The sequence below is a fragment of the Rattus norvegicus genome, chromosome 17 (genome assembly GCF_036323735.1).
Source record: "Rattus norvegicus strain BN/NHsdMcwi chromosome 17, GRCr8, whole genome shotgun sequence".
NCBI classification, from domain to species: domain Eukaryota; kingdom Metazoa; phylum Chordata; class Mammalia; order Rodentia; family Muridae; genus Rattus; species Rattus norvegicus.
The window spans coordinates 13,261,318-13,288,058 of NC_086035.1; the positions used below are offsets into that span (position 1 = coordinate 13,261,318).

The 26,741-nt window shown below is 49.4% G+C and overlaps 1 long non-coding RNA gene across 2 annotated transcripts; it reads right to left on the minus strand.

The window, feature by feature from the left end:
- Positions 1-428: 428 nt before the first annotated feature.
- Positions 429-24,101, minus strand: LOC100910343 (uncharacterized). Of its 2 annotated transcripts, NR_185105.1 has the most exons (9): positions 23,996-24,101; positions 23,145-23,450; positions 21,570-21,689; positions 6,899-7,164; positions 5,843-6,346; positions 4,975-5,394; positions 4,338-4,480; positions 1,958-2,388; positions 429-1,524 (listed from the first exon to the last, which is right to left on the minus strand). It is a non-coding gene; the product is annotated as an uncharacterized LOC100910343 (long non-coding RNA). The 2 variants fall into 2 exon arrangements; NR_185104.1 differs by having other exon boundaries at positions 429-2,388.
- Positions 24,102-26,741: the final 2,640 nt, after the last annotated feature.

Sequence of the window (26,741 nt, forward strand, 5' to 3'; positions counted from 1 at the left end):
TCTGACACTCTCAACCCTTGCATGCTACTCTCAAAGGCAGCTTCATTCTCACGTCACGGATCTTGCTCATCAAGTAGGCAATGCCACATCATACCACATAGGCGAAGACTGCCGTCCTACTCTAAGAACCATGTGACCTGTTGCCATAGCAAAATGCACACCACCACGCCCCACTTAAGGATGGCGATATCAGAATCCCGTGCAGATGCTCCAACCTCACACTGCTCGGCCTAAGCGGCAGGCTACCCACACCACCACCATACAGGGGGCCTCTCCAACCCCTCTGATTCGTCCCTGTTAGGGTGCGAAGGGTCATGTGACGGACCTTTCCCCAGGGAGACACAACACAAACACACTTGTTCACCCCAGAAAGGAAGTCTGTGAGAGACCAAAGTAATGAATACTGATTATACACAAATGTTTTATTTGGTGAGGCAACGAAGTTTTATTGGGGTCGCTGTCGGGAATATTGATGTGGGGTTACATACAAAGTACAGCAATGACTTCAAGAAAATAGACATTTTTACCACCAGAAGGCCCACCCAGTCCTGTGAAAGCTGAAAACCTGGGCCTCTCTGCACTGCTACATCATCTCTGCATTTCTACCACCCCGAGTCTCTTCCCCCGGCTGTTTGGAGGAATGCCTTCTTCTAAGGAGACACATATGTCAGTTAGCCTTCCCTAGATGAATAATTCAGAGGTATTCAGTTTGTGACCACAGAAGAGTTATTTGGTCCCCGATTGTTGGAGGTTTCCATCCATGACCCAATCTCTAATGTGTCTAACCCTGAGATGACCTGCACAGCACACCGATCAGCAGGCGTCTACCTAATGAACCGCTACCTCTCATTTGCACTTCCAAAGGTACAAGAAAGATAGCCGTGCTCTGTGGCTGAAGCTATAGCCATTCCTCATTAGGCTTTGGGAAGACAGCAGCGGAGAACACTGTGGGAAGGGTCACTAAGCTGTGTGCATGCTGCAGCAGATTACAGTGGCCCACAGAAGACCTGGAGGAGACCCACCGAGGACCTGAACACTCCATGTTTTCACTTTATGTTGTCTTTATTCCTAGGGCAAGGGGTATTTTAACCCTGGGCAAGTTTACTCAGCAAATGGAGAGGGTCTGGCTCTTAAAAGGCTTACAAGGCTGAGCTGTGTTTTCCACTGTGTTTGTGGGCAGCCCAGGGTGGGAAGGAGCTTGAAGCCTGACAGAACATATACCAGCACAGGGCAGGCTGTCCTGGAACAGCAGAAAGGAGCCTGGAGAAGGGGTGGGGACAGTTAGTGCCACCTGGACACCTCTGTGCTCTGCAAGTGGGGAGACAGATCCTTGCAGACAAAGGCGAAGCAGCACATGGAAACAGCCATGCACTGTCACACAGTAGCAGCGTCCCTGCTGCGTCTCTGAAGACGAAGGAGCCATGAGCAGCACCATCCCTGAGGTCAGGCCCTCTTCTTGGGGGATGAGAGTTGTTTAGGTTAACAGCAGCCATCAAAAATGAGGTTTCAGAACTGTCTTTATCCCTGACAGAACAACACAGAAGAAACGAGGAGACCAAGTCTGAGGGGAGAAGGGACGGGCACAAACTGAAATTCAAAACATCCTTCCGCCATCTTCTTGACATGCCTAAGCAGCCTTCTGCTTCTGACTTCAGTGCGTCACGTGGACAAAGCTCACCAGGGGTTCGGACTCCATGAGAGTCCTGTGCCCACAACGCCAAGTGCCCACAGCGGTGCTGTTGGCCACAAAGCAAGGTGAGCACTTTTGTGGGAGACTCTTTCTCGACATCACTTAAATCTAAACGTGTGCTCCGTTACCTTAAACTGTGCATGGCCATAAGCTCCTTGGCCAAGCATGCTTATGAATGGCTACTCATCCAGGAATGTATTTAAGGTCCCTGAGTGAAATACGCCCACGCTTCCCTCCGAGGGGATAGCGGCTCAATTGATTCCTTACCTGCTGAGGGTATTAAATCTTTCTCATCTCTTTATGCATCATCTGCATGATTTGTCTTTTCAGTCACAGACACGAGAGCCCTTGGGGTTCAATTACAGTGTCTTCTAAGCCATCCAGGTAGCCACGCAGAAGCATGTGACAGCTATGGAGTTCTCTATGTTTCGTTAGAACTTGTGATCTCAAGAGCAGCCTCTCTGAGCTGTGACTCTTTCAGGGCAGACCAGCCCTTTAAGGCCAAGGAGAGATTGTCCAAGTGGATATTCCCAAGTCCCTCATCTTCACATCAGCAGTGACCTGGGACGAAGTAGAGAGACACTGCCCTTCCCCCCAGCCATGTTGTCCAGGGGTAGGCGCAGCTGCAGCTCTGCATCGACTTTGCAGGGATCAGCTGGGGACATATTCTCAAACCCTTCCACAGTGTTCTGGAGAAGCTGTGTGGAAAAGGAGACATTGGTGACCTTTCTGCTCCGTGAAAATGCAAAAGAGCCAAAGAGGGGAGGTCTCAACAGCAAGCCCCCAGGTGATGCTGCCCATGGGGATCCTTTTTTTCCCAGATCTTATGGAGGAGGGGAGAGGCCATAGTAACTGGTATCTGGGGTTAAAATGGTTCGGTTTCCCTCCACAGTGTATCCTGTCCTTGTAGGCCCCAGTGAGGTTGGACCATGCTCCGGGGAGTCCCCAGGAAATCCACTGTCCAGTTTCCATAGTAAATGAACTCTGATGGCTCTACCCAACCAGCACTGAGCAGCGACCGCAGGCTGCCAGCTCAAGGCTCTCCCAGCTCCAGGTTGCAAGGTTTGACCAAGCAATTATAAATAAACAAATAAATAAATAAATAAATAAATAAATAAATAAAATTTTTAAAAAAGGAAGCACATCCAGGCAAATGGATGACCTGACACAAAGACGCCATGTTCCCCAGGACGGAGGCTGCAGCCTCTGCAGAGAAGAGCGTGCTCACTTCCACTGGTGGTCAGAGACTAAAGAGAGACAAGCACAGAACCTGTCTCCTTTCTCTGTGACCACCCCTGGGGAGAGACACCAAGCAGGGCCTCTCCCTCCAGGGTTGGGCTCAGCCCGGCTGGCCCAGCAGTTTTCCTAGCAGCAGGCTCTGGAAGCAGATGGTCAGAAATGGCGCCCCACCACCTTCTTCTGCCTTTTACTCTTAATCCTCTGTACACTTGTCCAGCTGAGAGAGAGAGTGAGTAAAGAGTTTCAATGCCAATATCAAACAGAGCCAGCAGAGCTGAGAAAAAGGAAGGAAAGACCATGGTGGCACTCTGGAGTTGACATGTGGACTCCAAACCCAGCCAGGAGCCCACAAAGGACAGCATGGCTAGGGCCATCTGCTTGGCTCAGAGGTACAGTGGCTGACCAAACTTGTTCTTTTCCCAAGGACATGGGATTCCGTGAGACCCACAATGTTTCTTTCTTCCATCCAGAGGTGGGAAGATGATTTGGCCACTCCCTTCGGTATGACTCAGAGCTCCACAACGGTCCAGAGAGTGAAATTCACAGTGAAGACCTGCTGCCCAGCCTGTGGGCTACACTGGAACACCGAGTGTGGGCAGCCCGATACCCAGTAGCTGCTGGCGACCACATTGGCGGCAACAGGCAAGGCAAGGAAATGTGGATGCTTAGGGCTTGAGAAGCCATTCCTCACTAATCCTCTGCTCTCAGGTTGCAAGCCAACGGTCTGTCTGGAGGATGTGTGTAAGGTTTATGCCCTCTGGAATCCTCCATCCTCTGCCCATGGGGGAGGGAGAATGGTCCTTGCAGAGACTGGGAGGAATCAATGAAGTCAGCCGTCTGTCTTTATACTCAGGAACCATATTTGGCCCACACCTAAAGAAGGTGGCTCCATCCTGAGCCTTGTAGGCCATGTGCTGGGTGCCATCCATTGAGCAAGGGATCTTCTCACAGATTAGAACCAAGGATAACAGGCAGTCATGGAGATAGGAGTTTTCAATGACCGGCCAATGTCAATTGAAATCCTCTAAGAATGCTATGGAGGGAGGATACGATCAACTACCTGGTACCCGTCTCTTCACTTGAGCAGATGCTGTCAAGATGAGGCTACAGAAACACACCCTCTACTGGGGAGCAAACCCATCATGGAATTAGCATTACCTTCGGTAGCAGGGCCAGCATAGATTAACTCCCCCGCCGGCTCGGGTAGCTAATCCATACCTTGGGGTGCCCAGGAGAGCACTGTGGACATCCTTACCCAGCAGGGGTCCATGTAGCTGATATTTGCAGTCACACAGTCCTCAAGACATCCTCCTATGCCTGGTCCCTAAGCTGGGAACAAAGTAGTCCCACAGCTACTGGCTTTGTAAAGAACAGTGGTTGAGTCCCAAGCCTGAGAATACCAACTTACCTTGCCTCAGTGTAGCAGAAAAATCTCAAACGTATAGTCAAAATATAAGTCAAGATATCCCTCCACGGGACAGGAAAAATTCCGCCAGTTTCTGGAATCCTGGGGCTAGGGACCAGCACCTTTGGTGCTTGCAGGAAGGAGGCCTGGGAAAACAGACATGAACGAACGATGCCAGATCATCCCAAGGCTGGGTCAAGCACAGGGAGAAGGAGGCACCAACGAAGTGTGGGGCACTTCCATTCTCTATGGCCTCACCCTGCCTCAGCACCTCAGGACAGGAGCAGGTTTGTAGGACAGCATCCCACTGATGCACCCTGGTACAAGCTGGAACCCATCAAGAAGTCCCTCTTTTCCCGCTTGCAGGGATGCCCACAGGGACCCATTCCTCACACCCACAACTCTCCTCTTTAGGGAAAGTTTGCTCCTGCTTGTCCATGGCCCCGGTTCATTCGCACACAAAATGCTTATTCCTCTCCTCTCAGGTGCCTGACTGGGGTTTCCTCTGAACAGACTCTCCCCGTTTCCCTCATGTCCTCTCTCCTCCTGTCATCTTCCTTTTGTCTTCCCCGTGTCCCATTTGCCCCTCACCTCCCTTCTCTCCTCCCTTTACAGCCAGTCACCATCCTGCTAGACTTACACAGTCTCTGCGCTGGTCAGTGATAAAGTTGGTGAGGATGAGGGAGGGGCGAACTGGTGAAGCCCCTGAGTCCAGTGGGACACTCAGTTCTCTCACTGTGGGCGTTCCATCCCAATATCTTACAGAGACTGGAGGGATGAAGCTTCATAAGGTGGAAGCCATGTGGATCACATCCCCCAGAGGACAGTACTGGCTTCATGTTGAACTAAAGAGTGAAGGTGCTATTAGCTCAGATCCAGCAGCTAGAGGAGAGGAAGGCGAGCTTGTGCCTGGCTCCCAGGGTTGTCTGGATGCCAACAGGTGTTTGAGCAGACAGGCTCCTGGAATTCCGGCCTGGCTCCTTCCTGTCACTCTTGGTCCATACCAGGCCAACCCCAGCCCTGTGGTTTGACGACCACAGAGCTGGGCCTGTTTTCACCCCTTGAAAACAAGACATGAGGACTCTGTTAGTGACTTTACACAGACACGACTTTAGCACTGAGCTAGCCCTGCTAGACCATAGCTCTCTGCCTGATTCCTCGTACCTGAGCCTGTGTTCCCTTTCCCTAAGCGATTGTCCTTCTCCCTCCCTCCCTCCCCCTCCCTCCTCCTTCCCTCCTCACTCCCTCCCTCCTCACTCCCTCCCTCCTCACTCTCTCCCTCCTCACTCCCTCCCTCCTCACTCCTCAGCCCCTGGCCACATCCTCTGCTCCTAGCTCAACTTCCCCAGAGTTCACTTTAGGGGGATGCTGAGGAAAAATCTCCCTCTGGGGTCACAGACGCCTTAGGGTTCGTGCCCTGTATGTGGGTACATCCTGTCGGCAAGTGAATGTTGGTGGTCATGCCTATGCTGTGTTTCCCATGAGATCAGATTTTCCTTCCCTCTTACCTGGGAAATGTGCTGTTTTCCTCTGAGATAGAGAGGCAACAACATAGAGTGGGAAACAAGCGAACAATCTGCACCCCCACCTCCTTTCAGCCCCTTCGTCTGGTGGTGTCGGAGGCTGTTGGGGGCCGCCTGGCTGCGGCCAGTGCTCACTGATGATAGGGTCCAGTGACAGCTTCTCAGGGGATCTCCTCCTGACATCTCATCTCTGGTTCTCCTGTCCTGAGGGAGTATTATGGAGCCTATGTAATCAGGTGATGTCTCACTGGATCCCAAGTCAAAGGGGATTTCCTCTGTGACGCTGCAGCTGCTCCCAGCATCCACAGCAGCACACGTGGGGTTGGACAGCAGGGTATGTCAGGTGAGCTGGACTTGAGCAGACCTTGCTGCTTCCTTTCTCATCCACCTCCTGCAGTTGATCCTTCCCAGATGAGATGAAAGTGGGAAAGAGGCGGGTGGCAGGAGGACCTGTAGGGCTCATGTTTGAATGGCGCTTCACAAACTTTCCTGTTTGGTAAAAAATGTGCCCATAGTTTAATCAGTATTTCAGTATAGTATGTGTCCCCAACATCATTAGTCTTTCTCTTTCCTATAGACTCCATGATTTCCTGGACTTTGTAGCTCATGGTGCCAATGGCTTTGGCAATCTTGATAGTTGGAATTATTGGGGTGATTACTGTGGGTGGCAAAGTTTCATCACAGACATAGCCATGGGTACCCCATGAATCGGCCTACAACAGACAGAAGGGATTCCCAGTTCTCGCAGGCTCGGTGGCCTTGGGGCTCTGCGATCAGCTGCTGCAGATCAGAGGGGTTCAGGGTCTTGTACAGTGTGAACCCAGCAACCACAGTGTAAATCAGGCTGCTGAAGCGCCCTCCGTGTGTCCATGGGGACACACGTGTGTGTCTATGACAGCCTGAGCCCTCCAACAGCTCTGGTGCAAAGGAAGAACGTGTGTGGCAGACTCCTAACATCTGGCCATTCCCAAGCCACAAAGTTCCCTCATTTGAACACAGACGACTTCATCCCCCATCTACAGGCTCCAGCAGAGCGCTCACCTTTCTGGGAGGTCTGCTGTGGGCTTCAGGCGTCTTAGCATTTCTCAGTAGTGTTTGAGGCTAGGATGTCTCTGGCCCTAGGGAATCACTTTATGGGCCTTCCTCCCAGGAGACAAGCATGTCAGTTCGCCTACCATCACTCACAAATGCCCAAGCGCAGCTTCTTGGCAGAGAAGGTTACGTTGGGATCACAATTTTGGAAGCTTCAGGCCACACTCCACTCCTTCCATTGCCTGAGGCCCAAAGTGATACATTATGGCCAGAGCCTACAGTAGAACAAAACTCACTTCACAACCAGGCAGCGGAAGGAAGGGAGGGAGGGAAAGAGGGAGGGAGAGATTGAGACAGGTATGAAACACTGGAATTCTACAGTTCTCTCCCAGAGAACCCCTTCAATGACTCAAAAAGCTCTCACTGAGCCCAACTCCTAAGGTTCCCCCACCTCAGTTGCAGAGCCAACTTTCCATGCTTGGGCTGGACGGGACCTTCTACGCTCAAGCAAGAGCAGCAGCTCCTGGGAGGACGCCTGAGATGCCCACCCTGGCTTTTCCCTCCTGCCCTGGGCTGTTAAAATACACTTGGAAGGCAGCCTGACAGCAGAGGCGACAGGGTTGTAGAAGAGTGGCCAAGGGCGCAGCACTCACTGGCAATCTCTGAGATGCAGTCAGGCTCTTGGCCTGCTCCTCTCATAAGTCTTTACCCTCGGAATCCAACACAGCAGCTTTTGTAAAAGCCTGAACTCTAGGTCTTTGCCTTTTGTGTGACAAACTGTGTTTTATTTCCATTTCTTCTCCCCTTCAGAGTGTGTGACTTCCCCCAAATATGAAACCTGTGGTCAGTTCTGCTTTAAGCCAATGGGAAATCAGTTCCATGTGTACACTGCCCATGATTGAAGGAGCCACAACCAAAGATTAGGGACTAAAATGTCCGTCAGCTGTGAGGCAGGTCAGCTGAGGATTCTCCTGGCGCATACATTGTGCTGATTTCTACTTGATATGGTTTTCTGCTGGGAAGCATGAGCTATTGAGTCAGAGGACAGTAGTCTGTGTGTGGTTCCTGATGCCTGGGGGAGGGAAAATGCCTGTTTCTTAAACTCTATTCCCAGGACACACGTTGCTTCAGGCCCCACTGAGTTCGATAGGACAGCTGGCGCCATAGTATTGGGCCACTCCACTGGGCCAGGAAGCATGAATTAGGGAAACAGCACACTTTCATTCGCCTGGGAACGATTCCAGAGACCCACCCCAATTCTATTTCATTCCCTGCACGGACTGGAGATACTTTACAGCACCCTCCGCTCCTCTAAAGACAAGCATAAGGAAGAGACAGGCACGAGTGAAAAGCATTGCACAATGGGGCTGGAATATCCACATCCACAAGTGGCTAGGTTTTAGTAATTTCATGATAGAGAGAGCTGATTGGGCAAGCCCACTTGAGGAATCCTAGCAAGAGGGCTGCAGAAGAGCTAGCCCCTGTTCTAATCCAGCCTGGTTCCTCTGATCCCAGGGTAGCCCAGGACAGCCCGGTATTTGGTTTTTCTTGCAGCCCCTACTGAGATTATCAGTTCCCCTGAAGTGATCTCTCAGCTGCTCTCGGCTTTCACACTCGAGTTCTAAGCCATCCCACATTTCCCAGTGACAGAGCTCATGCCCACAAGTGGTGCTCATCAGACACTCTCTCAGAGCACACCGAGTGGTCACATCTTGTCTCCAGTGTCCCCGACCTTCTCTAGAAAGGACAAGGCATGAAGTGGAGGCTCCACCCTCACAGTTTTGTGGATGGAAACTGCTGCTTTGCAGTAGACGGTGACTTGCACTGTGGAACCTCTCCCTAGCCAGGTTTCCCACTGATGTATACATCTCCCAAAAGCCCTTGTCTCCTATCCCTTGCCACTAATTGGTTGTTATCTTGAGCAGCTGCCCGCCCCCAGAAAACATAGCTTTTCCCCAGGCAGGATCCCACCTGAACCAAATTTATGTCAGTAAGTGATGGAGAAGTTGTTGAATTGCCACCTGGATTCTGACGGGCATAAAGAGAGCTACAGGAGAATGAAGGCCTTGCTGCCCAGTGGGATAGTGTGTTCAGAAAGGCCACAGAGGTCACAGTGAGCAAAGGCTCTAGACTTCTTGAGCAGGAGCACCTCTGTCATGGTGAAGACATATTTACCCAGGGTTCAGATTCATGGGTACGGGAAGGCTGCCCATAAATGTGCTAATATAGTCTTGATTGGAGTTTGGAAAACTCCATTGCTAAGATTCCTCGCTCAGCCACCCTGTGTGAGCACAAGCACATGACATTTCTTCCTACCATGACAAATCCCTGAGGCGAGAAGGATTCTTCTGGCTTGCAGTCTATGGGCACACAGGCCTTTGTTGGGAGGAAGTCACAGCAGAAGGCAGGGACAGCATGCACATTAAGAGCAGGAAGCCAGCTGGTCACCACCACGACATAGAGAGCAGAGGCTCAACAGGAAGTCGTCCTGCGTTAGAAACCTCAAAAGCCCGTCTCTCATGACTCATTTTCTCTAGCCAGGATCCACGTCCTAAAGATTCCCCAACATTCTGAAATAACGCCCTCACATGAGGAACAAATGTCCAAACACGTGACCCTAAGGGACCATTTCCATTCAAACCACAACAGCATCTCCCTCCCTAGCTCCTCCATTTTAGATACCGCGTGTATTTCTCCACTTTGGGGTTCAAGGCTTCCCTACAGCACAGTCGGGCCATTAGAGCAGAAAACCAAAGAGTAGATTTCCAGTTAAGACAGTCCATGGTAGCACACTGTAACATTTGCCAAGTGGAGCTGAGGAGCCTCCTGAGAGGGAACACCCTTACCCTAGTGCCTCTTGCTGGAACCGAGTTCCCTGCAGGAGAACACACTGTGCAGGGTTCCGCCTGTAGGCAAGTCACATCCTCCTGGCTTCTCACGTTTCCACCCAACAGCCTTTCCCTAAGAATGATTCATCCTGTACTTCGTCCAAAAAAAAAAAAAAAATCCAACAAAACAAAACAAAAAAACCCAGACAGAAGAGCACGGAAGGGACTCTGTGGACCCAGTTACAAAAGGGAGCCCACCTAGACCTTCACCTGCACGTGGGGCAGGCTGCATCCTGGGAACTTATGGATTCTCTCCCTAGTTTTACAGTAACCGCAGAAGAGACAGCTCTCCCCAGGAGTCAGCATTGCAAACGTGCCTCATACCTGCTGCTGTCTATCTTCAGCCAGAGAGCATGCTGCCAGCTCAGATAAGAAGGCTGCATGAGTACCAGTTGGTTTCTATCCTGGCACTAAGGAAAAAGGGGGAAGAGGAGAGCCTAAGTGCCTTTAAGGCAGCACAAGCTTGCCATGTGTGATCTATGGCCTGTGCTGACCCTGGTACCCTATAGACTTGATTCCACTGTGGTAGACACAGACTCTTTACCCATCTGTGACAATATTCATCAGGATGTTAAGATTATAGTTTCCTTTTCTTTCCATATGCTCAGAGTGCTTGGTGCCCAGGGAAAACCCAACAAGTCAGTCATTATACAGTGATAACAGTACAAATAAATCAGTCTTCAGGAAAGAACACTTGGGGAGATGTCCCATGGGTAGCTTTGAAAGGATTGGGGAGGTGCTCCGAGGGTAAGGTCCTTACAGTGAAAATATGAGAATCTGAATCCCCAGCACCCACATAAAGAGCAATATCTGGTTGGTGTCTGCCTGTAACCCCAGTACTGGGGAAGGGGACAGAGATCAGTGGTCCTTGGGCTCACTGCCCAGTCCAGATATCAACATTCGAGGTTCGGCAAGAAACCCTGTCTCAGTAAATAATGTGGACAGTTATTGAGGAATGACACCTGACATTAACATCCGGTCTCCACACAGACACCTACTTCAATATACAACTCGTATATTCTTGTATATACAGCACATAAAGACATAGACTTAGAAATGAAAAACAAAATTTAAAAAGAAATAAATGAGCTTCTAAAAGTGAACTCTGCTCCGTCGAACTTTCTAGACTTCTCCTCCAGGAAAAGCAACTGGAAGGACGCTGAGTTGGCCCCACTCTGAGAGCTACAAATGGCTGTATTCCAGACCATGGATTTTGAGAGCTGCTCGGCCCTTCCTGGAACACTTCAGATGACACAGAACTCAGCTAAAGGCCTGAGCCTCATCTGCAGAAAAACAAATTCATTGTTTCCTCAAGGACTGGTGTGCTTCACTTTCTGATGGGGTTGTGTCTCCATAACTTGAGAGCACCGCGGAGTAGTAGACCATCAGTTGCCCCCTCTGGGGGGAGGGGCACTTACAAAACCAACAAGAAGCTACAGCCTACCGCCTCTGGCGAGCATCGCACATACAAAAAAAAAAAAAAAAAGGTCATATAGAATATTACGATCCCTGAAGATACAAAACTGTAAAACCTGAGGTACGCTTTCTTCTGATTGCCTGTAGTTTTTCTTTTGACACCATCATGAAATCAAATGAAAACAATTACTTTCGAAAACCACCATATGACAGGAACCATGTGCATTAACTGGGCCCTCCCAGCTGGTGGCATTGGGCTATAGCATGTGGAACGAGGCCAGGGTAAAGGGCAAATATTCTGTAAATAAAAAGATAGCACTAAGAATGTATGTGAGATCAGACCAGACAAACACTTCAGGGGAGGCGATGCAGACAGAGATTTAGCCAGAGAAATATTTATTTGGATTGATCAAAAGGTTAAGGCAAAATAAACTACAAGGAGGGTTCCTCAATTCCTGTGTGCATAACTAGACACACACACACACACACACACACACACACACACACACAAAACTACCCACTGCATGACTTTAAAGGAGAGAGGCCTTTAAAATAACTATGGTACGACTCTAAGCCAGTCAGCCATGAGCTATATACATTTCAAGCCCTGAAGATTATGTCAATATGGTGACAGACATATGTGTATATTTTGCAAATCAGTGGTCTGTGGAGTTGAAAGAACATAATCATATCTACCCATAACCAAAACTTCAATCTAAATTGAGGTCAACAATGAAAGGATTCACTCTCTCACAGAACAAGAAGCATGACCTTACAGCCACTAAAGGGTGACTCAGCTCACCATGACACAGACAACTCATACTTCTTGGGAATCACCCCAACGTCTTGACTAAATTTGTAGGATGCTAAGGTAGTCGTTATCCAGGAGCCCTGTCTCAGGTAAATAAAATGTCAGATGTCCCTAAGGTCTCTCCCACTGAGAATGAGGAACAAAGCTCAGAAAAGCCACCTAGCAGAGGAAGTTGGGTCCCATGCAGGGATGTTCCCAACTGACTGACCGGGCTGGATCCCAAGTCACGTGAGAGGATGGGTCAATCTGCAACCTTGACAAGAATAAAGAAGTGGTTATAGGAGGAAATTAATTGCTGCGTTTCAGGTGAAAATTCAGAGGTAAGAAAAAGGAAGGAAGGCCCCAGTTTAACAGCTGGTTTACAGGGTGAACCTGACAGGAGACTGAGGCGTGGCCAAAGAGTAGCAGGAAGCTCAGGACTGAAGGCAAATGGGGCTTCACCCGCTGTCCTCATTTATACGGAATGCCACAGAGCGTTCATGCAGCACATAGAAACTGTCAGTCACCCGAACCACGGGTGTTTCGCTGGCGCAGTGCCAGCAGACGCTAGATTACAGCGATGGCAAAGTGACCCGGATTGGAGAACTGGAGACAAGTGTAGGCAGCCCCTGAGGGAAACCCCGCCCCGCAGAGTGAAGGGCACACGGAATTGCAGCCTGATGTTTCTGCTAGGTTTGAATTTTGGAAGAGGCTTACTGTATTTCACAAACCGCTGCAGGAACCCAGTAGAAGGAGAAGACTGAGCAGGGAGGAAAAGAGATGGTGGACGGGAAGAGCGTCCTGCAAAGATAAGAACTAAAACGCCGCAGTGTTTTTGGAGAGAGTGGCAGGGACAGGCCTCAGGCCTCAGGAAGCAGCTCTTCCCTCACCAGGCAGGCCAGGCAGGCCCTGCAAGGCTGTGGTGGTTAATACTGTCAACCTGACAGGAAGGATCCCGAGTGTCCAAGGAGACAAGCCTCTGGGCATGCCTGTGAGGGAGACAGAAGATTTGCCCCAAATGAGGGCAGTGCCGTTCAATGGCTAGGGTCACAGACTGCATGAAAAGGACCAGAATTCTCATTCATTCCCTCCCCCTCCCCCTTTCCTTACTGATAGTGGACGCAGTTTGACAAGCCACTTCACACTCCTGTCACCTGTGCCTTCCTCACCGCAATGGACTATGTCCTCAAACTGAGAGCAATAATTCTTTCCTGCCTCGAACTGCTTTTTTTGGGGGAAAGGGGGTGCCACAGTGAGGAGAAGAGTAATTACAACAACAGGTGTGTGGAAGTGACAGGTCTTAAGGGGATAAGAGATCCCGTGTGGTGGCTTCCGTTTTCAGCACAAAGGCTGTTCTGCCTTCTGTCCACGACTCAATGAGACAAGGGCAAGGGCTTGAAGCGATCAGTTAAAACTTAAAACTCCTAGGTTACTTGCCGGACTTCTCAACAACCGTCAACCACCCTATGTCCCACAGAGACTTCTGAGCCACCTGAGGAAGAAGAATTCAGAATCAGTGCTGGGGAGGAAGCAGAAAGATGTGTGTTATAACTTGCGTCAGAGAATACAGTGTGCCTCTGCAGGGGGCTCACTGACACTGACCCCGAGAATGACTGAACCGGAGGTAGCACAGTTCTGAGCCCAGAGACCCACCAGGAGAGACAATGGGTCCAAGAAGCTTCTAGCCCTCAGGATGAACAGAACTTCCTCAGGAAATAAGACCAGGGAAATCTTTACACATGCATACCCAAACCTCTTAAATGACCCCCAGGTAGACCAATTAAATTAATTCTAAGACCATTCGGTGACCAACATCGACCCTGCTCCCCTGTCATGCCAACCTCTGTCCTTCAGTTCCACACACCAGGAGTCCTCACTAAGCCCATTAGGAGAAGGCAAATTTCTGTGGCCTGTGCAAAACACCAGAGGTGGGGGGAGGTGGGAGGGTCTCAAAGGACATGATCTCCAGTTGCTGATTTCCCAGGGAAAGAAGCTAACTCTTCTGGCAGCTTCAAATTTCTGATGTCTATGAAGGCGCCTGAGAGAGTTCAAAGACCCCTCGAAGGACACGAATTCCCTTAAAGCGAAATGGATAAGTGGCCCCTCACCTGGAATATCGATTCATACTCCACAGTCAGTTGCTCCTTGGATGACATGTGAAAACACTAAAAATAAGAACCGCCCAGCTCTGGTGCTTCCAGAACCATCTAAAGAAGACCTGGCACTAAGTGTTCATACTCGTCTCCAGAAAACAGGAGAGCCGGATCTGTGGTTAGGGCATGAAGGCAGAGCTCTCCTGACTGGGATTAGTAGATCTCAGAGCCTCAGGCCTGGTGGTGCAGGATTGCCATCCCAGCATTAGGGAGGCTGACATAGAAAGATTAAAAGTTCAAAGAAAGCCTGGGCTACACAGCAAGACTGTCTCAAACCGCAAGAGCCTTCCTACCCCTGTAGCCCGTGAGCGAGAAGATGCTAGCTACTGAACGCACTGTAGCCGCGGTCTTTGACTCTCAGCTTCCAGGACTGTGAGAAATATGAGCTGGGAGACAAGTCACTTAGGACGTGCCTGTCGTGCAAGCATGAGGACCTGCATGCTCTCCAGAACCCACATCAAAAGTCGGGTGTGGTGGCACCGACCTGTATCCCTGTGTTCAGGAGGCAGAGTCAGACGGGAGCTGGCGCTGGCCAGCCCCTTTAGTCTACTGAGTAAACGCCAAGGTCACAGAGTGGCCTGACTCGAAAAGACAAAAACAAAGAAAAACAAAGGTGGAGGGCTCCCAAGAAAGGTACCTGAGGTGGTCCCTGGGCTTCCACCAACATGTTCATACATCCGTGTGTATAGGACATCAGCAAAGCATGTATATACACACAGATATGATGGATGGATGAATGGATGGACAGAAAGACAGATGGATGGACGGGCAGACAGATATGGATAGATAGTAGATACAATTTGTTGTCTATCATGTGCTAATTTGTCACAGCAGTAAAATGAATTAAGACAATTGTCCTGGCACAAGCTTCTGTGGCATCATGTCTGTGAGAGGCCACATAGTCTGAGCACTCGGTCAAGTCACCACAGACTCTCCATCCTGCCTGGGTCCCAGGGACCCTACGTACTTAGTCCTTAGAGTCTTAGCCCCCCACCCCCCAATCAGACCAACACTTACAATTCCCAGGCAGCTCTAATCAATAGCTGATTAGAGCGGAGACATTAAGCAACAGAAAAAGGCTTGGTTTCTGGCTGCTCCTGAGTGCTCAGTCTCAGAAAACTGAAGCAGAGTAGCACTTCCTCCACTCGCCAGAGGCGTCCCAAAGAAGTAGGTGTGGAAGCTGTGGTGCTAAAGCCAGACCACAAGTATCAATTATTCAGGCGACCAGCTGTGAGAGGGAGGCAATACCCTGGGTTCTCTGAGGCCCTTGCCTCCCGTATATAACAAGAGAAGGGCCATTGACCTTACCTAGTGTCACTGACAATTAAACAAAGCTAATTGAGATAGCATGTACCCAAGGTCCCTGACAGCACAGAGCCACAAGGATCCTCCTCCTTCCACTCTCTCTCCTCCATGCCCAGATGTATGCCTCCTATGGTCCTGAGCTACTTGGACCTACCATCACAGAGATGCTCAGAACTCCCCCATCCCCGGAGATCTCAGCCCTCACAAGGCAACCCCAACAAGGGCCCGTATACTGAAAGTCTCTCTGTAGGCTACCTGGTGGCCACTCTTAGCAAGGATGGGCAGAGAGAGGTAGCTGGAACATGTTCAAGGCTTTGTATATGTTGAGGGAGAGCACAATGAATGAGATTTGAAATTTATGGAGGTGAGGATGAGAGAGATACTGTGAAGACAGTGGGTATCAAAGCAGAGCCAAAGCAGGAGGTGTGGAAGACACATGTGTGTCTGACACTAAGAACTGTCACAAAAGTCTCACCAGAGTCACAACCTGGCCTAAAAGCCACCACAACCTACACAGAAACCATGTCTACAAGGATGTCTGTCTACCAGCTGTCTACCCAATCTTGAGTCTGCCACGAGTGTTAGTGAGTCTTAGGGTCAAGAATATTGTTTCAGAAGCATTCCTCATGTTGCTTTTGAACACTTGCCCTCATCTCAAACTCCCTGACTGGGGAATCAGAGGCTTCCTTGTGGTCTTTTCTTACAATCCTTTTCTTAGGAGCATATGGTTTGATGAATAGCTTAGTTCCCTTCCTGTTGCTGTGATAAAACATCCTGACTCAAAACAACTTAGGGGAAGAAAAGGTTCATTTGACTTGTACTTCCCTATTCCAACATTGAAAGCATCCAAGACAGGAGCTCCAGCAGCAAGCAGCATCACTTCTCCAGTCCAGAGCAGAAAGTGATGAACACACATCCTTGCTCGCATCCTTGGTTTCCAGCTAGTTGTCTTCATCCACATACAATTCAGGGCCCGTGCCTAGGGAATGGTGCTGCCTATAGTGGGCTAGGTCCTCCCACATCAGCTAACAATCAAAGCAATTTTCCCACAGATGCATCTGCAGACCAGCTGATCTAGACGATTCCTTAATTGAGACTCTAAGAATACAAGAGCATACTCGTCATCCCCCTTTCAGAGAAATTCATCTTTGCAGAACATCTCTTTGCTATTTAGATGTACAGCACCAAGCAGGGTTAGTGTGATTGAAAAAGCCTTCTGACATATGTCATTTGAGGGAACCTTTCGGAGAGCTGGTGGAGGAACATTCTTTCTCAAGGCTACTGTAGAGGCTCCAGGGCATCGTGAATACACATCAAAGGGGGCTGGGGAGATGAAGTTTCTAAACGTGACTGGGCAGTGTGGAGGGCAATGGGGGAACCAGCCAGCACCGTAGGGGAGGTAGAAATGTTGCCATATCCTGCCCACTAGCTCTGGGATAGAAGTGGGTGACCTGAGATCCCCAGGGGAGGTGGTGGGGGAAGGATCTGCCTCCAGATGGTCACCTTGAGCTCGGTAAAGGCGGCAGTGAGGTCCGTCTCCCTGAGGTGAAGTCCTGGCTTCCACATGCTAAGTAAGAACCCCCGTCTCGTGCAAATCTAGCTAGGGTGCACAGCACGGTATCACTGTCTCAGTAAAATGGAAGTTTTCTCAGTGAATCCAGACTCACTCATGGCCTCAGTCATGTGGGCAGGGAAGGTCACCAGTGTGGCTGAAAAATCACAGTTCCATAGTCCCCTCTGCTTCTCTAGGCTGGTCATTTGTTTTCCACTAAAACATTGGTGCCCAAACTCATTAATTGGAGTCAGGACCATTTCTGCTGGAAGTTCTCCCCATGCTCCACTCCCAAACACACTGGATTTGCTGAGAGAAAAGGAGGACATATGTGCCCAGAGCCCCACTGATATGGTAACATCTGTCTCCTTGGGCAACCTTTACATTAAAAAAGAATTAATGAGGCCTGAACCTGTGGCTTCTGGGTGCTGGAGACTGGACAGCAGAGGAGAGAGCAGGTAGGGATGCCTGTCCCCAGCTCCCCAGCTGGCACCTCTCCTGGAGCACCCAGTCCATGGCTGGGACAGCAGGCTCTTGGCTCTGATATGTACGGGTGCAAGAGTTAGGCCAGCTTTCACTCTCAAGACTATTCTTCAGGCTGTGAACATAAAGAAGTAAGCAGACAGCCTAGGATTACAGCTACAGGATAGATAGATAGATAGATAGATAGATAGATAGATAGATAGATAGATAGACAGACAGACAGACAGATGGACAGATGGATGATGGATAGACAGATGATATACAGACAGATGATAGATAGATAGACAGACAGATAGATGATAGACAGATAGGTAGATGATAGACAAATGGATGATAGGTAGATAGATGATAGATGACTGATGATAGATAGTAATAGATGATAGATTGGTTGATAGAAAACAGAGTGGGAAGATGGCTTAGCTGTACAGTGCTTGCTGAACAAACACAAGGACCTGAGTTCAGACTATAAGTGAGGGCAAATGGAGACAGGAGGATTCCTGGGATCACTAACCAGCTCATTTAGACACTCCATGAACTTCATCTTTGGTGAGAGACCTTCTCTAAAAAGATGAATGAATGAATGAATGAATGAATGATGATGATGATGATGATGAAAGGTTATACAGATGATTGAGGAAGATACTGAGCACTGATCTCTGGCCTCTACAGGTACACACACACACACACACACACACACACACACACACACACACACACACACACACTGCAAGTTCAAGGCTAGCCCAGCCTGTACTACAAGAAGATTTGTCAAAAGGGAAGGAGAAAGGGAGATGGGGGGGAGGGGGAGAGGGAGATAGGGAGATAGGGAGGGAGGGAAGGATGGAGGGAGGGAGATAGAGAGGGAAGGAAGGAAGGAAGAAAAATGGGGTGGAAGAGAAAATGCTCGTTGAACCACCTTTCTGCCTGAGCTGTCACACTCCACAGAGCCTGTACTAGGTTTCTGTGGTCAATTGCTTTTTTTTCTGACATACATTAGACATGCAAGATGCAGTTACTGAGTGAGTGAATGAGTGAATGAGTAAATGAATGAATGAACAATCACCAACCCATGAAAGCAGTCAGGTGCAGCCCCATGTCTGGCTCCCTGGAGCCTGCCTGTCCAGGCTTCACCCCATGGGCCTGAAGAAAGGCACATCAGCCACATCAGCCAGCTCAGCCCCTCTTGTCACCTGAGGGGAGGAAGGATGCTGCCCTCTTCCCAGCAGAGGAAGCACCTGGCTAGGGACAGGTGACATGAGGTACTGCTGAGACTTCCGAAGATCAGGCACTGCCCCCGGCCACCCCTACTCTTTCCTGTACCACACTGAGGCAAACAGAAGTTTCTGAAGCAATCAGAAGTGGAGACGGACACCCATCACAGTCCTGTGTCACCATTGGGGGCATCCTCAGAAGCCTCCAGAGAAAGAAGGAGAACTGATGGGTGGCATGGTATAGTCGTGACCAGCTCTATGCCTCTGAGCTAACCTCTTGTGGTCCTACAGGTTCTCTATTCCAGAAAGTAGGGCTTGTGGTCTCAGGTGGCTGGACTCGGAAAAATATGCCATCTAGCCATGACACAAAAGCAGTTACTATGTCACCCAGCCAACTGGCATCATCATGAATGGAGCAGGTATTTCCAGCACATACTTAAATTTACAGCACTTAAATTGTGGTACTGGACTGATGAAAGACTAAGCTGGAGGTGGCCCAGCCTTTTCTTCGCCATCCCACTCTGTCATCTCGGTGGCACTAGAAACCTGGTGGTAATAAATCAGTGGTTCTTTTAGGCTCCAACCTGGGAACCTTTGCCTATGATTAAAGGAGGAGCAAGACAGTTGACCTCACAAGTATAACAAGTGACCTGACAGCCCCAAAGGCCAGAGGGGACAAATCCTGTCCCTTGATCCCAGGACAGTCTTTAAGCAAGAACAAGACCATAGCCTACCTGCCCCTGCAAGCAAGACGCATAGAGCCTGAGCTGTCTCCATGAGTCACTGAGGGTGCTGACTGGTCTGGATGGTTGAGTCCCTGCAGTGTTACTTTATTGCTTGGGTTTGACCTTGTTTTGAAACATGGGCCCATGTAGCCCAGGCTGATTTTGAACTCCCTATAACAACTAAGGATGACCTCGAACTCTTGATCTTCTTGCCTTTACTTTCCAAGTGCAGGGATTTTACTAGCATGAGCATTCTCCACAAACATACAACCCCAGCCCAGATCTTTATTTTGAGGATCACTGCTGGTCCCTCTGGTGTGCTGGCCACTTCCCCCTGAGCTCTCCAGACATGGCTGCATTATCCCGACGGTCTCCCATCTTGGAATCCTCTGAAGAAGAGAGAGTTTATGCCCACAGAAGTACCATAAAGGAGTAACTGGGATCAAAGGCTCTACCACATTGCAGTCAGTGTTTCAGCTGCACCAGGCTTGCCCAGTTCTCTCCAACACGCCAGTGCAACCAACAGCAATGCCATCCATTCCTTGGTCATATTTTCCTCACCAAACCATCTTCATTTCCTGTCACTGGTCAGTAGCAGCCCTACTTCCCAAGAATGCTCAGTGGGGAAGTTCGCTATCCTGCAAGCTAATACTCCTGCAGAAAGCCTCTGTTGTCTCTGCCCTTGGTAGGAGGTCAGAGGATGTCATGATAGATCACATCACAGGGATCCGAGAGCCAGTCTAGGAAGATTGGTGAGACAAGAGGATTAAGCAGAGGTGGGCAGAGCAAAGCTGAGAGATTCTCCTAGGAGTAGCCAGGCTGCTGACTGTCCCAAGAGCTTGAGTTCGAACAGCTGCTTGAGTCAGTGTCTGCATGGAGAGTGGCAGAAAGAAGCTGAAGTCTCTCACCCATACGCCCCTGCCACGGGAACAAGGAGGGTGAGGTGTTAATGTGGGAAGCATCCTGTCACAAAAGCTCTTTCAAAGGGACAGTGATGGATAGAGTGGCCTGGCTCCAGGAGCCAGAGAATTCTTTGCAGCATTGACAACATGCACAGGAAACCTCCAAGGCGGGCTCGCCACACGAAAGTCAACACTCTCTCCTGCCAGGAAGCCCGTGCTGTGTGTACGCATTCCTTCGCTTGCACTTCTGCTATGAAATTACACTTCTAATTTTAGCTGAAGTACAACCACACAGAGAAATCAAAGATCTTTAAGTAGCTCATGTTAAAACACATGGGCCCGATGCCCAACCCTTCCCTACATCACAGAGGAAGTCATTGTCTACTTTAAAACATTTCTTTCTGGTACTTATTTCTGTACGTCTACGTAATCTCCTATTCCGACACTTCCTGATTAGGGCCATTTTAGTGTAGTTTCTGCTACGGTAGGCAAGTTGTTCCTCTCACCTCCCCCAACCTCCCTGCCTCTTCTTTCCACAGAGTCCAAATTGGTACCTTGAGGCTCAGACTGCTCATGCGGAGTCCCAGGTCCTACTTCCCAGCATGCTTCCTTTCTCACACAACATCCATGTTTGTTTGTTTGTTTGTTTTTCCAGGAGTTTAGCATTGCCTTATGTTTTTATTGGTTCGGTTTTCCATGTACTACCCACAAACATTTCAATGAGTTAAGACGGCTGTTGAGTGCCTCAAAAATATTTCCAAGTATTCAAATAGCTTTATGTTCTAGTGGACGTTTGTGACCCTTCCCCATCCCACTTGGGTTTGGGACTCTGCTTCAAGAATTTCATTTTGCTTAGTCTCCTTTCTTATTTTATTTACTGTATATCACACATTCATTTAAAAGGAAGAGCTCAGGGCAAAGAGAATATGAACATAATTTGGTTGGCAGACAAATGATAAATAGATGGTAGGTAAATTAATATTGATAGATGACTTATAGATTATAGATAGACAATAGATTATGGATGAGAGATAATAGCTAAACAGATGGTAGATGATTGATATATAAATAGAGGGTAAATAGTGGATAGGGCTTCCATGCTTAAAAACATATATTCATATATTCCCTTCCCTCTTGACCAATATCTAGCACCTCTCCTTCACCCTCACACTGTTCTTTCCCCGTGTACACTGCCATCTGACTTCTAAAACCATGTTTTCTAGGTCTCTGCCCCTGCTCCATTCTCTTCCACTACCTGTTTTGCTTTCCGATCTTGTTCTTCTGAGGCTTAGCCTTCTAAAAGGTGCTTCACAGCATCCAGTGGTCCTCAACTCTTCATTCCCAGTTCAGAGAGAGGCATTGAACAGTCTGGGACCTGAGCAGGTAGAAGGCAGGATAGGGCTTTCTAAGTTATAGAGACCCAGACTCTGGAGAGAGGAGGCATCTCAAGGCACCATTCCTAGGGACTGCTCTCTCTCCCATACAGTCCCAGGTGAAGGTAGGGTGGCCTGGCTACCGTCTGGATGAGGTGAAAGCTAGCTCCTTTTGCTTGACTTTCATATACTGTCATCCCCAAGGCTTCCCCTATCCTCTGTGAGATCCACTGTTCCCAACCTAAGGGGAATTTGCTGTTTCATCAGCACGTAACTGTCCCACCTACCTATAGGCTAAGTTGTGCTCTCCACCGCAAACTTCAAATGTTCAAGTCCTAACCAACATGTAAGAAGTTAACTATAGTCAGAATTGGGGTCATGCAAATGTAGTTAGTGAAGAAAGGGCTGGGCCCAAACCCAACATGATTGCTGTCCTTACGGAAGCGGAAGCTTGAACACCCAACTTCAGAGGACATTGTAGAGAGATCAAAGACACACTATCGCAAGCATAGTAGGTGACATCCCCTAGTCCTCCAGGAGTTACTTCTTGACCTTAGGCCTCTGGCTTCTGAAAGTGGCTGATCCTGAATCCCTATGGTTCCGGCCGCCCAGTGTGGTACTTAACACCAGGCCATCTCAGGTTGACCTTTGCAGGAGCAAGAACTGCCAGGCCACAGGTACAAGCCCCTGGTGATGATAGCCACCTCCTAAGGGGACAGCAGGACCTGCATTCACGTGTGCACGGGTGCCTCACACAACGTGTTAAGATACTCCCCCCTTAGCATCTGCTCTCTCTGGTTCATAGACTTCAATACTGTCCTGTCACTTTTGTGGGACAGTCACTTGGCCCTGTGGCTTGGGGTGTCCAGTGGCACAATGCATCATGGTGGTAATCTACCTTGCAGTATCTCATAAGCCAAAGGAAAAAAGGAGGGGACAGAGTCCCACTCTCCCCTCAAAAAGCACATGACCAAGTGACAAGCTTCCTTCCAATAGGACCTATCTCTTAAGGTACCAACACTCCCCAGTAAAGCCATGTGCTGGGACCAGCCCCTTTTAAATTCATGGGCATTTGGGGCCATGTAAACTATAAGAAACTTGGAGGGGGGGCTGCACCTGACTATACTTTATCTGTCTCTCCCTAACTGTTCCCTTGGGTCTGTGTAAGCCAAATCTCCCATTTTGGATTTAGAAGCCTCCTCTGAGACGATGGCTATTTCCAGACTGTCGAAGGTGTCGGAGTTCAAAATGTCACCTTCCGACAGGCAGCAAAGGAGGCAGCTAGGATAAATTTCGTGATGACCAAACACGTGATGTGATCAACATCTCTTAATGACATGGATGGATAGCGCAGCATGCCGCCCCACCCAGGAAGTAGAATTTGTCTCTGCCCTTCGGGGTGGGCGTGAATTACTGCGCCCTTCCGACCGATGAGTGGAACGGTCGAAAATACTCACCTGCCAGCAGAAACATTGAACTAAGAGGTGGCGGCGGAGACCACCGGAAAGTCAGTTGAGCGTTCCACGTGCTCTGGGTGTGAAATAGGGGGAGGCCTCGCGCCTGCTTTGCTCGCCCCAAACCCGATGACGCTGCAACTCAATCTGAGAAACTGCCAAGCATGCTCATCTGGGATGGAATTCCATGGGACCCCAGGCCAGAACTTCCTCTAAAGTGCTAAAGGTGTGGGAGGGAAGAGAAGACCCGGATCTACTGCAGACTGGAGACGACCATGGGACTGCAGTGATCTACTTCAGCATGGAAGCCTGAAAGGAAATGAGAAACTTAGCAAAGCCTAAGGACCTTCCCAACGAGAAACACCGGGAGCTCTGGTGTGGTGTGTGTGTGTGTGTGTGTGTGTGTGTGTGTGCTGGGGGGAGGGGTACACATGTGCTAGTCCTCTCCTTTGAGACAGGATCTCTCAATGGCCTGAAGCTCATGATTTAAGTCAGACCTGCTGGCCGTCGTGTCCCAGGGATCCTCTTCCTAAGTGCTGGAGTGACACTGCCCATGGCTTTCCTCGTGTGGCACACGAGACATCAAAATCAGACCCGCACCCTTCCCAGGCAAACACTTAACCAACTGAGTTAGTCCTGTAGCCTTGTTTTGGACGTTTATGTCAGCGTCTGTTGACCATGCCTACTAATGGGTTTCGTCTTGAGGTTCTCATACACGTATTTTAATCATAATTATCCCTATTACCCTCTCTTCCCCTCTCCCGCTGATTCCCTTTCCCCCAAACAATCCCCCTTTCTACTTCCGTGGGGATTTGTTTTTGGTGAACCAGGGAGTTTAATTTCGGGATACTCACAGAAGCATGGGGGAGGAATCATTCACAGGGCCAAGGGCAGTTAACTCAGGGGCTACAGCACTGAAGAAAATGTCTCTCCCCCTCCCAAAGAACAGTAACTGTCGTTAGATTGTTAGGGAGGGGTTAGGCCTTCAGTGCCCTTCCCCCGTCCAGGACGGAATGCCAAAGGGCCCAATCTTGTGCAGGTCTTATACAAGGCACGGCTGCTGAGAAAACAAGTCACCCAGCTTTTTGACTGTGGCTGTTGAGGTAGCTTGATGCTGGGGAAAGCGTGAGGAAGGCGACGCATGAGAAATATGTGTATGAAAACATGTGTGTCACACACACACACACACACACACACACACACACACACCTATAATTTCTATCCTTCAACACATCAGCAGGTTAGAAAGTGTTCCATTGTGTAATAGGAGAAATGACCCAGAGACTCTGATCTTCCCTCCATCCCCAGACAGTTGAGCTGCCCCTCCCTCATAACCCAGCCCTATCTTCCTCCTTCACACTCACCTGTCTCAGGGCTTCTTGCCCCTGCTGTGAGCTGTAAGGACACATGTCTGCTTGTGGGTACAGAGTTTCTGGTGCCCCCACCCCACCTTCACGGGGGAACATACAAATGATAGGCAAGACCCTCAGCGTCCTCTCTCCTGCCTCCTCCAGCCTGGGGCTCCACTCTGCATCCTGGTCTCCACCTCTCTCCTGGAAGCCTTTCTGGCCATCAGCTGTCAGCTTCACTCTTCCTGGGCCCTGTTTCCTGCCTGTCAACTCCATGGCATCGGCTGACATGCCCTTTTCTTATGTCTAGCTCCTGCCCAGACCCTAAGCTTCACCAGAACAGGATACCCTTCTGCCTTTGCAGAACCCCTCCCTCCATTCGGGTAGAGCGATTGTACCACGGATGCTGGGAGACATGTTGGATGAAAAGGTGTCAGCGGCTGGTGCTAGAGGAGGACCCCGTCATCCCTCGTGCTCTCTCTGGACACAGCTCAGTCTGGATTTTTTTTTTCAGGAACCCCTCCCATGCTCCAGTCTGTAGTCGAGGAAACAATGACAAAATGGAGGGGTCTGAATGCAGACTGCATGTGTGCACGTGGGCCGTGCGATGTGTGTGGTGAGTGCTGGGTGCGTGTGGAAATGCTCTGTGGTGCTTTGTATTTCGAATGTTTCCTTTATAGTGTGGGAATGTGCGAGGCACGTGAAAACCGATGCATTTATCATGCTGTGTGCTGTTTGAGTCGTGTTGAACTGCTCAGTGTGTGTCACGCACATGGCATGTGGGGATTACTGATGAGGACGGGATGTGAATGGCGTAGTGTGCATTTTCGGGATCTTGGCGGTGTGTAACTTGTGTGATCATACATGTGCCCCTGGTCTTTGGTATATGTTGCTGCAACTCCGTGGAGACACACTTATGTACATACAACACACACACACACTCACACACACACACACACATACACACACACACACACACACACACACACACACACACACACACACACACAGGTTTTTGACCTGGACTCAGTCAAGGAAGAGAACTCCAGGTGGTGATAGCGGCTGCCTTCCTAGAAGCCTCTGTAGAAAAGGTCATGTGGGCTGCAGGTGAACAGGCAGGACAAGCTTCAAGGAGACGAGCCATCCTGTCCTCACTTCCGACTATGGTTGAGACCATGCGACCAGTGTGAAACTCTCAAGACATAGCTAGAAACTTGGGGCCCGAGAGGCCTGATGGGCCAGTGAGCCATGTGCTGCTTTGCAGAGGCTCAGGCCCACACTTTCTGGGGGGAGAGGTTAAAACCTGCAGACCTGATGGCCTCTCTAAGGCATGCTGACAAACCGCAGGCTGCTTGCACACGGCTGCTGCTAGCACACGGCCGCTGCCCTGTGGGAGGTTCCAGACAGCTGCTCCCACAGGTTAGGAAATGACACAGCTAGCAAATGTGCTGGCCGGGTTCCCAACGGCTAGTAAAACAGAATGGTAGTTAGATCCAGCCATGACTGCATGCTAGTTCATCCTCTTATCACTCAGAAGTATCTCGTGCTTTGTGCCATCAAAAGTGCACTTTGGTGACTGCATGGACAACGGCCAGCAACAGGTGCTGGACACACGGTGGCCAGCTGCTTCAACGTTACATGCTCTGAAAATTATGGCATTGAAAGGTCAGCAAACGCAGGGCCGCTTGGACCTGCAAATAAGAGGACAGATCTGGATATTGCCCTAGAAATAGAAAGCCCAGGGCCATGGAAAATATGTATTTGTCATTGTAAAAATGTAATAAGACAACATCTAAAATGTAGAGAGATTTTGTGTTTCCACTAAAAACCTCTTGCATTCAATTGAATATTAGGTTTCCCCAGAATTTTCCATTCTCCTTCCTTCCTTCCCTCCTTCCTTCCTTCCTTCCTTCCTTCCTTCCTTCCTTCCTTTTCTGTGTAGTCCCAGGGATTAAATCAGGTCTCACATGCTAGAGAAGTGCTCAAACACTGAGCTACACCCTTAGCCCTCTTTTTAATTTAAAAAAAAAAAAGTAATCTGTGTGTGAATGTGTGGAGGGGTGGGTGTGAGTGCATGTTCAAGTGTATGATCTACAAGTGTATATTTGTATGTTTACATGTGCACATTTGTGTGTGTGCATGTGAATCTACATGTGTATATTTGTATGTTTACATGTGTGTTTTCATGTGTGTGTTGCAGTGTCTCTGTGTGTGTGTCGGTGGGTGGGTGTGGTTGTGAGTGCACTTTCAA